The 9,256-nt window shown below is 44.0% G+C and overlaps 1 non-coding gene across 1 annotated transcript; it reads left to right on the top strand.

Moving 5' to 3' along the window:
• Positions 1-5,858: 5,858 nt before the first annotated feature.
• On the top strand, positions 5,859-5,932 carry trnan-guu (transfer RNA asparagine (anticodon GUU)). Its single transcript has one exon. It is a non-coding gene; the product is annotated as a tRNA-Asn (tRNA).
• Positions 5,933-9,256: the final 3,324 nt, after the last annotated feature.

The raw sequence follows: 9,256 nt of genomic DNA on the forward strand, positions 1-9,256 counted from the left end.
ACCGGAAAACATCATTAATTAACCGATGATATTCATTTGCATAATTAAAGAAATGCTAACTGAAGGAGAGTCAATAATTTAATAATTTTGGACAAACAAGTGAAAGACACCTGGTGCTGGTGGGCAGTTTTGTTGCCTTTGACATTGATGCTTGATCTACAAGTCTAGTTATCAAATCGTGTGCTCAACCGTCAGTTACCTGTTACAAATCAGCGGAGGAGAAATCAGTTTGTTGCTGCATTTACCTGCACAATGTGTGCTGAGATTATCTGTGCAATACGCATTCAGCAGGATGAATAAAAGCAACGCTTTTTGAAATGCAGGCACTGCATGTATTGCACTCAACAATACGTTGCATTTTTTTTTCATTCCAAGTATTTTGCATTAATGCATTGCAATGCCAACACACTTTTTACCTGGCAAGACTGAAGTACAAGCTGTGATGAACAGTATGAAACAGAAACAGCTACTTGAGAACCCATAGCCTCGACGGTACCTGTGTGAATTGCTCTGCATCGATAATTAGCAGAGCGTAAAGTGGAGAAACTGACGGTGTGGATGAGAAAAGGCCGAGCCAAAGTGTAATGTTGGAGATTATCTTGTTTTTGAGTAATGTTTCAAAGAATGTGGCATCGTTGGTTCCATGGTGTAATGGTGAGCACTCTGGACACGAATCCAGCGATCTGAGTTTAAATCTCGCTGGAAACTGAATGCTTGCTGTCGCAGCTGCTAAAAATTTGGGTCAAACAAGTGAGAGACACCTGGTGCTGGTGGGCAGTTTTGTTGCTTTTGTCATTGATGCTTGATCTACAAGTCTAGTTGTCAAATCCTGTACTCTGTGTTAGCACAGTCCCGCAATGCTGAACACTTTGCTTCAGCATGCAGTCTGAAGTTTGGAGTAAATAACAGGAAGATTGAAGTTTGGATGGTAAAGAGACTGTTAGACAATGTTGTGCCTTCCAGCCAGTGAGATGTAAAACTGGTCATTGTCTGGATGTTAAATATTTGAGTACCTTGTTACGGTGGGAGTATTGGAAACTCAGAACTAAACGATTTGATGATGTCTGTATGTTAAGTATTTGAGTGTAACCTTGTTACTATTTAATGACATCTGCAGGTTAAACAAGCAAGATTAAGTCTGTCTGTTAAAAGATTCAGAAAGCAGTTAGTCAGGATTGTCTAAATGCAAAGAATAAGAGTTCAAAGGCTTTTTCAGTATAAAAATGAGACTTTTATGGACTGCAGAGACACAGACACCAGAGACACTGGACATTCGGAAGGTGTGTGTCTCAAGCAGCCAAGGAAATCGAAGCAAGCTGCCTTTGTGAAGTGTTCTGAGTAACTTTCATACTTGGTTTTTTTAGTATGAATGTTTAACTAAAAGACCCGATCCTGCATCTCCGACAACAGAGTGTGTGCGGGTAATTCGACGTTCAACGCAACGAAGCAAAAAGAGCAAGACAGCCGTTTATAAAATTTTGGTGACCCCGACGTGATTTTCAAAAGTTCGTTGGCTTATTCGAAGTCCCCGACATGAAGCAGAAAGTTGGCTGAGTTGTTGAAAGAAGTGTTTCCCACACATCAGTTCGAGGGGTGAGCATTCTCTTAGTTGTTGTGATTAAAGGGATCTTCAGTTAGTAATGGGAGGCTCAGGGGATATTTCAGTTGAGCTCCAGTCATTTCTTAATGAATGGATTGAGTCGAAAGGGGGAACTTATGGGATAAGACAGGAAACAATGACAGGAGGATGGAGAGAGACACGGCAGTCCTTATTGGAGAGTGTCCAGTTAAAAAAGATTAAAGTGTTTGGGATAAAAAGTGATAAAAAGAGAAAAGCGTTAATGTTGCAGTGTCTCATGCTGGGGATTCAAACGTTAGGAGAAGAGGCTGAGGCTCGAGATAGGGAAGTCTCAGATCTCAGTGAACAGCTAACAGCAGTGAGTAAAGAAGTAGAGAATTGGTGATTTCAGGCACTCGGGGCAGCCAGGACTGTTCTGAAGCTGAATCAGCATCTTGCTGATGAACAGAAGTGTAATCAAGATCTAGAGAAAGGAATATCTAAGCTGCAGCAGATGGTGGTATTAGGTTGCCCACGAAGACAACAATTGATAAAGATGGGTGGTATTCGGAGGACTCCCCGTGTCTGAGAGTTGAAAAGGGGGTTAAGGGACAGGGAGAATGCCCACCATTCCCATCCGCAGCTCCTTTGTCTTCTCTGACTTCGGAGCCCGAACCCGTGTGGTTCACGTGGCAACGTTAGGTACGGATGCGGAGCACTTAAATGCCTCTTCGGTTACTCAGACGCTGAACACCCCACAACATTACACACGACCTTCCGGTAATGTGGAGAGTGGGGGAAGCACGCTCGAGCGGACAAGGCGAGAGCAGGATCATGATTCCTCTACTCCCTGTGGAGCTCGTGAAGGGAACACGACCTTAAGTGGTTTGGGGGTTTCCTGGTATGAGCGAGGAGGGGTAAAGTTACAGGACATGAGAGCTATCCTTGGTAAAGTGGGACCTGCACCCCTTCAGGATCTTAATAAGTTTGCCCAGTGGTGGTGTAATATTCTGGGATGGTGGCAGTCAGGGAACATATCAGAGAAACCGAGGGTTCACATGGTTCTGTGAGCTTTAGGGAATCACCGGGGAACGGGAGTAGGTTTTGAAACAACTTCCAGGTCTCATGCTTGGTAGAATAATAGCTGCAATCTTTGTTACTCACTCAGGGCCACAGTTAATAAAGCGGCTGGCATTATTACCAGGGGAAGGATCCTGAGAAGCGGGGGAATGTATATTCCAGTTGTGTAAAAGTTTGGGAAGTAATTGGATTGATATCAGTCATTATGGGAATAGTACACATAGAGAGATCATTTTGACTCTCCTACCCCCGTCAGTAGTTCTGGAAGTAGTTGCTTGCGGTGGGGACGAACGTTTTGATAAATGGTTGGCAAGGGTAGAAAGCTTGTATCAGGGAGCTGCAGGAATTTCAGTCATGGAAGTGAGACAGGGGTTACAGCGATGGAAGACAGAAGCGCCTGAGTGGATGAATCCCGCGAGGAGTCACATAAAAGGAGCAGGACCAGGTGGTGGCCGTCAGTTGATAGAGGACAGGGATAGACTGGCTAAATAATTAGAAAAGTTAAAAGAAAAGTTGAAGAATCAGGAAAGAGAAGCGAGAGTCACAGACAGGAATGATACCTCGGTTCAGTTGCTGAGGTCGGAGGTAGATTCCGCAGGTGAGGGAGGATCCCTAATGGGATGCCATGCCTCAACCACACATGTCGTTCCTTTAGGACCCTTACTTCAGGATAGGGTTGGCCATACCTTTATCGAGGATTGTGTGGAAGGGCAGCGGGAAATGGACACAGGGTCTGCCGGACAAATGAAGGTGCTCCTGGAGGAAGGGGATTCCCCTCTTCAGAGACAGTTCCCCAACACCCCAGATACACGAGGAGCAGTTACAGAAGAGTCAGAGATGAAAGCAGTGGGAGAAGCTTGTTCAGAAACATTTAATGTTTCTGCAGGAATGGGCTGTCTCAGAACTAATGAGATGTTCAGTGAAAAGCTCAAATGTGGGAGTTACAAACATGATCTTTAAGGATGTGAAATAGAAGTTGGATCGTTGCAAATGTCGAGAGAGGAAATGACAGCAGTTCCGAAGGGTGAACTGAGAGAAGGACTGGGTCTCTCGACTGACTATTCAGCATTTCCGTCATCCTTTACTGTATGTTGTTACACTTCTCCCACAAAGCAGAGGAAATTGTTAAAACCTGTGCAGAGGGTAACAGACTTAGTCGAAGACACTGATTGTGAGTTTATATTTCTAAATGTAAACAGCATGGAATTCAGTTGGAAACATCAAAAATTGAAAATTGACTTTAAATAACAATGGATATGGTGATCACAGACCAACGGACTTTAAAATGGCATCCCGAGAATCTGAATCTACAAGAACCCTACTTTGACCCGAAGTGTGCTGCTATTTGGAAGAAGGAAATACGGAAATGGAATACAACATTTCAACAGCTGCAGTGTTTGAATCAAGCAATCGTTGTGGACATTAACCATCACACTGCGGAAATCGAGAAGGTTCACACAACTTTGGACCAGATTGAACATGTAAGCTGGTGGGAGTCATTGTTGGGATGGAGCCCGATGGCAACAGGCGTGATGAACACAATGATACACCCTGTCCTTATGCTGGTGCTGGTTCAGCTGATCGTGCTGGTCATTTTTATTTACTGCGGATGTCGTGTTGGAAAACAAGGACGACAACTAGACAATGCTGATGAACGAGCTCGAGCCACCATGCAAATGAATGTTACCTAGATAAGACCTGCAGAGAGGTGAGGAGAAGAAGTGGGGGAATGTGGGAGCACAGTCCCGCATTGCTGAACTCTTTGCTTCAGCACGTGGTCTGAAGTTTGAATTAAAAAACAGGAAGATTGAAGTTTGGATCGAAAGAGACTGTTAGACAATGTGGTGCCTTCAGCCATTGAAATGAGTAACTGGTCATTGTCTGTCTGTTAAATATTTGATTGTACCTTTGTTACTATTTAATGACATCTGTAGGTTAAACAAGCAATATTAAGTCTGTATGTTAAACAATTCACAAAGCAGTTAGCCGTGATTGTCTAAATGCAAGGAAATAAGAGTATAAAGATGAGATCACACACGCAGACACCAGAGACACTGGACATTCGGAAGGTGTGTGTCTCAAGTAGCCACGGAAATCGAAGCAAGCTGCCTTTGTGAAGTGTTCTCATTAACTTTAATACTTGGTTTTTTTGGTATGAATGTTTAAATAAAAGACCCGATCTTGCCTTTACTACAACTGAATGTGTGCTGGTAATTCGAGGTTAAAAGCAACGAAGCAAAAAGAGCAAGACAGCCGTTTACAACATTTTGTAACAGGTAACTGACGGTTGAGCACACGATTTAATAACTAGACTTGGAGACATAACATCAATGACAAAGGCAACAAAACTGCCCACCAGCACCAGGTGTCTGTCACTTGTTTGTCCCAAATTTTCAGCAGCTGGAACAACAAGGAATCAGGTTCCACCGAGATTTGAACTCAGATCCCAGAATGCTCACCATTACACTATGGAACCAACCATGGTAAAATATTTGAAACAATTCTCAAAAACAACAAAATCATCTCCAACAGTACACTTTGGCTCGGCCTTTTCTCATCCACACCATCAGTTTCCTCTCTTTGCTCTCTGCTAATTATCGATGCAGAGCAATTCACACAGATGCCATCGAGGCTATGGTTTTTCAAGTAGCTGTTTCTGTTTCACACTGTTCATCACAGCTTGTACTTCAGTCTTGCCAGGTAAAAAGTGCGTTGGCATTGCAATGTATTCATGCAAAATGCTTGGCATGGAAAGAAAATGCAAACTTTTGTCAAGTTAGCGACGAGGTGACGAGGTTTGGGGTTGATGTGCGTCACTTTCAATCTTTGAAATTTCACCAAGCAAAGAAACGGTGAATTGAACTGTCCCTGTTAGCATTGTGTTCGCGTTTAATCACAGCAATATCCGCAGTCAGGAGCTGAAAAGGAATTAATACCTAATACCGGCTTCGGGACAATCAGAATAATTCGTCACAGACAAGGCACCGGAAGGCTGGAAGGTAGATCACACCGGTTGTGGGAGAGCTGGTTGGTGGTGACATGGAAGTGTCTGCAGTGTGCGGGACCAGACTGCTTCCACACATCCACAATGAATGTCCCACCCTTTATTTGGGAAAAAGTACAACTGAGAGTGGACAAGTTCCATCCCGGTCAGAGCAATCTGAAGCTTTAACTGACTGACACCCTGGTTTGGGATGTCTTGCAGTGTGTAATTGCATCAGTCTCTGTGGCGCAATGGGTTAGCGCGTTCGGCTGTTGACCGAAAGGTTGGTGGTTCGCGCCCACCCAGGGACGAAGTATTTAACTGTTTTTCCCCGAGGATTCGGTGCTGCACGATTCCAGGTTGTCATTGTGCGTTTTGGCGACGCGAATATATTCCACAAACATTGCCAGCTGTGCTGTTATCCAGTGAGTTCCCACTCCAATACTTTTATGAGCATTCAGTTTGAGTGTATACAGAACTGAACAGAGATATCAGAAAATTTAACAAGGTTGTGGGACATTGTTTTTTGTTAATATTGAACCACTAATATGAATCAATCCATTTCTTCAAATATTTAATTGAACATGTTTTCAAAATGTTTCCGCGCAGTTTCGATCCAGGGACATTTCGCGTGTGAGGTGAATCTAATAACCACAACATTACGGAAACACTACAGCAATGTTCGGAACATAACCAGAGCTTTAACCTACACAGCTGGCCTATTCTTCAGGAGCTGGTTTTATGAGAATAGAGTGAGGGTGCTATATTTAGGAAGGCTGTGAGTGTGGCAGGAATTGATCGAGTGTTTCCCAGACTTTACACATAGGAACAGGAGGTGGCCATTTCGCAGCGAGTAGTTAGGATCTGGAATGCACGGCTTGAAAGGATGGTGGAGGCAGACTCAATCTTATCTTTCAAACGGGAGCTGGATCAGTGTCTGAAGGAACAACAATTGCAGGGCTACGGGGAAAGGGCGGGGGAGTGGGAGTCGCTGAGAGTCGGCACGGGCTCGACGGGCCGAATGGCCTTCCGTGCTGTAACCATTCCATGATTCTATAAGTTAATGGCACATTTCATAGTGTGGGTGGAAGCAGAACATTGCAAAGGGACATGGATTGAGTTGGCAAAACTAGAGGTATCTGATTCAGGAGATTCGGGGGGCGCGGAAATTCGGGAGTTTAATGACTTTGAAAGAAACATTTTTGTTTTGTGCAGTTACGGTCAGAGAAATGTTTGTGAAAGGAATTTTTTGAACAGAGGAATGCAGCATTTAATCTTCTGCCTCAACACTTCTTCCTGGGTATCGGGGTCACATTTCTTTTCGAGGTTATTCTTCTCAAAAAGGAGTTAGATGTCGTCCATCAGACTAGGGGGATCAAGGACTATGGCGAGAAAGCAGGAATGGGGTATTGAAGTTGATTGTTCAGCCATGAACTCATTGAATGGCGGTGCAGGCTCAAAGGGCCGAATGGCCTACCCCTGCACCTATTTTCTATGTTTTCTATGTTCTTGAATTTATATTTCCTTTGGTGTTTCACAATAACCAGACCTTTGCTCTAAAGTCTTTCTCAGTGTTTTCCCAGTCTCCTGTTGATGTTACCAGCAATGAACATTTTGAACCAGACACCGAAAAACACACTGTGCAAAATGGGACATGCTTTAACTGTTAACGTGGGGCTCGAACCCCCAAATTCGAGACTAAGATTCTCATGCTCGACCGATTGATCTCACGGAGCTTCTACCAAATAGACGTTTTTGTCGTTGATTGCAGCCAGGCGCCTGTTGTCTCCGCCCCAGATGTTTAAACTTGCTGTCAAGGAACTGCCAGGATCTTCTTGAATGGTGGACCAGGCTCGAGGGGCCGAATGGCCTAAACCGGCCCCAAATCCTTAGATGTTTATGACCTTATGACCTTTCACAGGAGAACAAACTCGGCCCTGAGCATGCATGAGGAGATAGCTCCAGAAAATATTCCCACCCGGTGAGCTTTCGCGTGTGAGGTGAACGTGTTAACCGCTACACTGCGGAAACATCGCCACTTTCAGCACCCGGCCAGACGGAAATGTTAAGCGAGCAGGTGAACTGCTGAATCCCACTTTGAAGGAGTTGATCGTGGTGTCAAACAATGAGTTTCACTTAATGATTAAAAATAAGAAATGTCAGATTTAAACACAGACCTCGAGAGAAGACTGCAACTTGAACACAGCACCTGAGACCGCTCGGCCATCCTGACAATTTAATGCTCTATGTGGCCATCTGCATGTTGATTTTGAACTTTTGTATCCTGTCACAAGAAATAAATGAGGGCAGCAGGTGTATCTCTGTCTGACGGGGAAACAGTGAGACAAACCTTGGAGCAAGGGTCTGGTTGTTGCCAAACAGCAAAGAATATATTAATTCCGGAAGAACAATATTTAAAAGTACAGTAACCCTGATGTGATTTAAACACGCTACCTTCGGAACTGAAATCAGTCACGCTACCATTGCACCACGAGGTCTACGTCATAAGACTCAGATGTTCGTCTATATGAAGGTGTCACTAAACAAGGAGCTTTAAAATCTCCTCCCATTCCCACCTGGTGTCAGAAGCAGCGCTCATCTCCCAGTCACGGTATGTTTTTTTCTTAAACGTTTGTGTTGCTTTCACGGGACAGCATCATTAAATAACCCCTCACCTTCTTTTGCACAATGAAAGAAATGCTAACTGAGGGACAGTCGATACTTCAATCATTTGTGCTGTGCTTTGGGGAGCGGGCAGGGAAGTGGACCGGAGTCCATGATCGGATCAGCCATGATCGTATTAAATGGCGGAGCAGGCTCGAGACGCGTATGACCGAGTCCTGCTCCAATTTCTTATGTTCTTCTGCATGTTGACCCATTTTACACACTGTATTTCAGGATCTGGTTCAAAATCTTCATTGCCAATGACATCAGGAATCTGGGGCAAATTTGTCAAATTTAACCGCACCGGTTATTCCGACCATGCACAGAAAATAGAATCAGTAGTGAAGATAAAAGCCCATGGTGCTCATTTTCATATTCAACACAGTAGGATTTCAAATAAAGTTGAAGAATTTTGCAGTGAAAAGATTTGGAAGTGTTACTTGCATTTGTGTCTTTAATTAAATTTTGTGACGTCTGACTCCCGTTCATGCCACTGCTGAATAAGAAAGGAGAGTTTGACGTTGACCAGACTGCACTGCCCCTGATATTTGTGAGCTCATCCTTTATATTCAGTCGTTTCTCGCCTTTTGATGGGCTGCAGTGCAGCAGATATCACGTTGGACTCACACACGAAATGTCTCGGTGAATCCGTTTTCTCTCACTGAAAGTTATCTATTTATTGAAGTGAAATAAACAGCACTTAAGGAATAAGGGATCACTTTTGCCAGGAGAATAAATAGCAAATAAAAACAGCAAATGCTGGAAATCTCAGCAGGTCAGGCAGCCATTTGCCAGGAGACGAAACTCGCCTCTGATTGTTCCTCCATAGCAAGTTAAAACATAATGCTCCTTCCCGAGATCGAACCTCATACCTTTAATGTGTAATGCAAACGTGATAAGCACACGTGATAACCACTACACTACAGAAACCTCTGGCACAGCTGGCACAACAGAGGGGAGCTGACCAGTGA

Source organism: Pristiophorus japonicus, unplaced genomic scaffold (genome assembly GCF_044704955.1).
Source record: "Pristiophorus japonicus isolate sPriJap1 unplaced genomic scaffold, sPriJap1.hap1 HAP1_SCAFFOLD_75, whole genome shotgun sequence".
Lineage (NCBI taxonomy): Eukaryota > Metazoa > Chordata > Chondrichthyes > Pristiophoridae > Pristiophorus > Pristiophorus japonicus.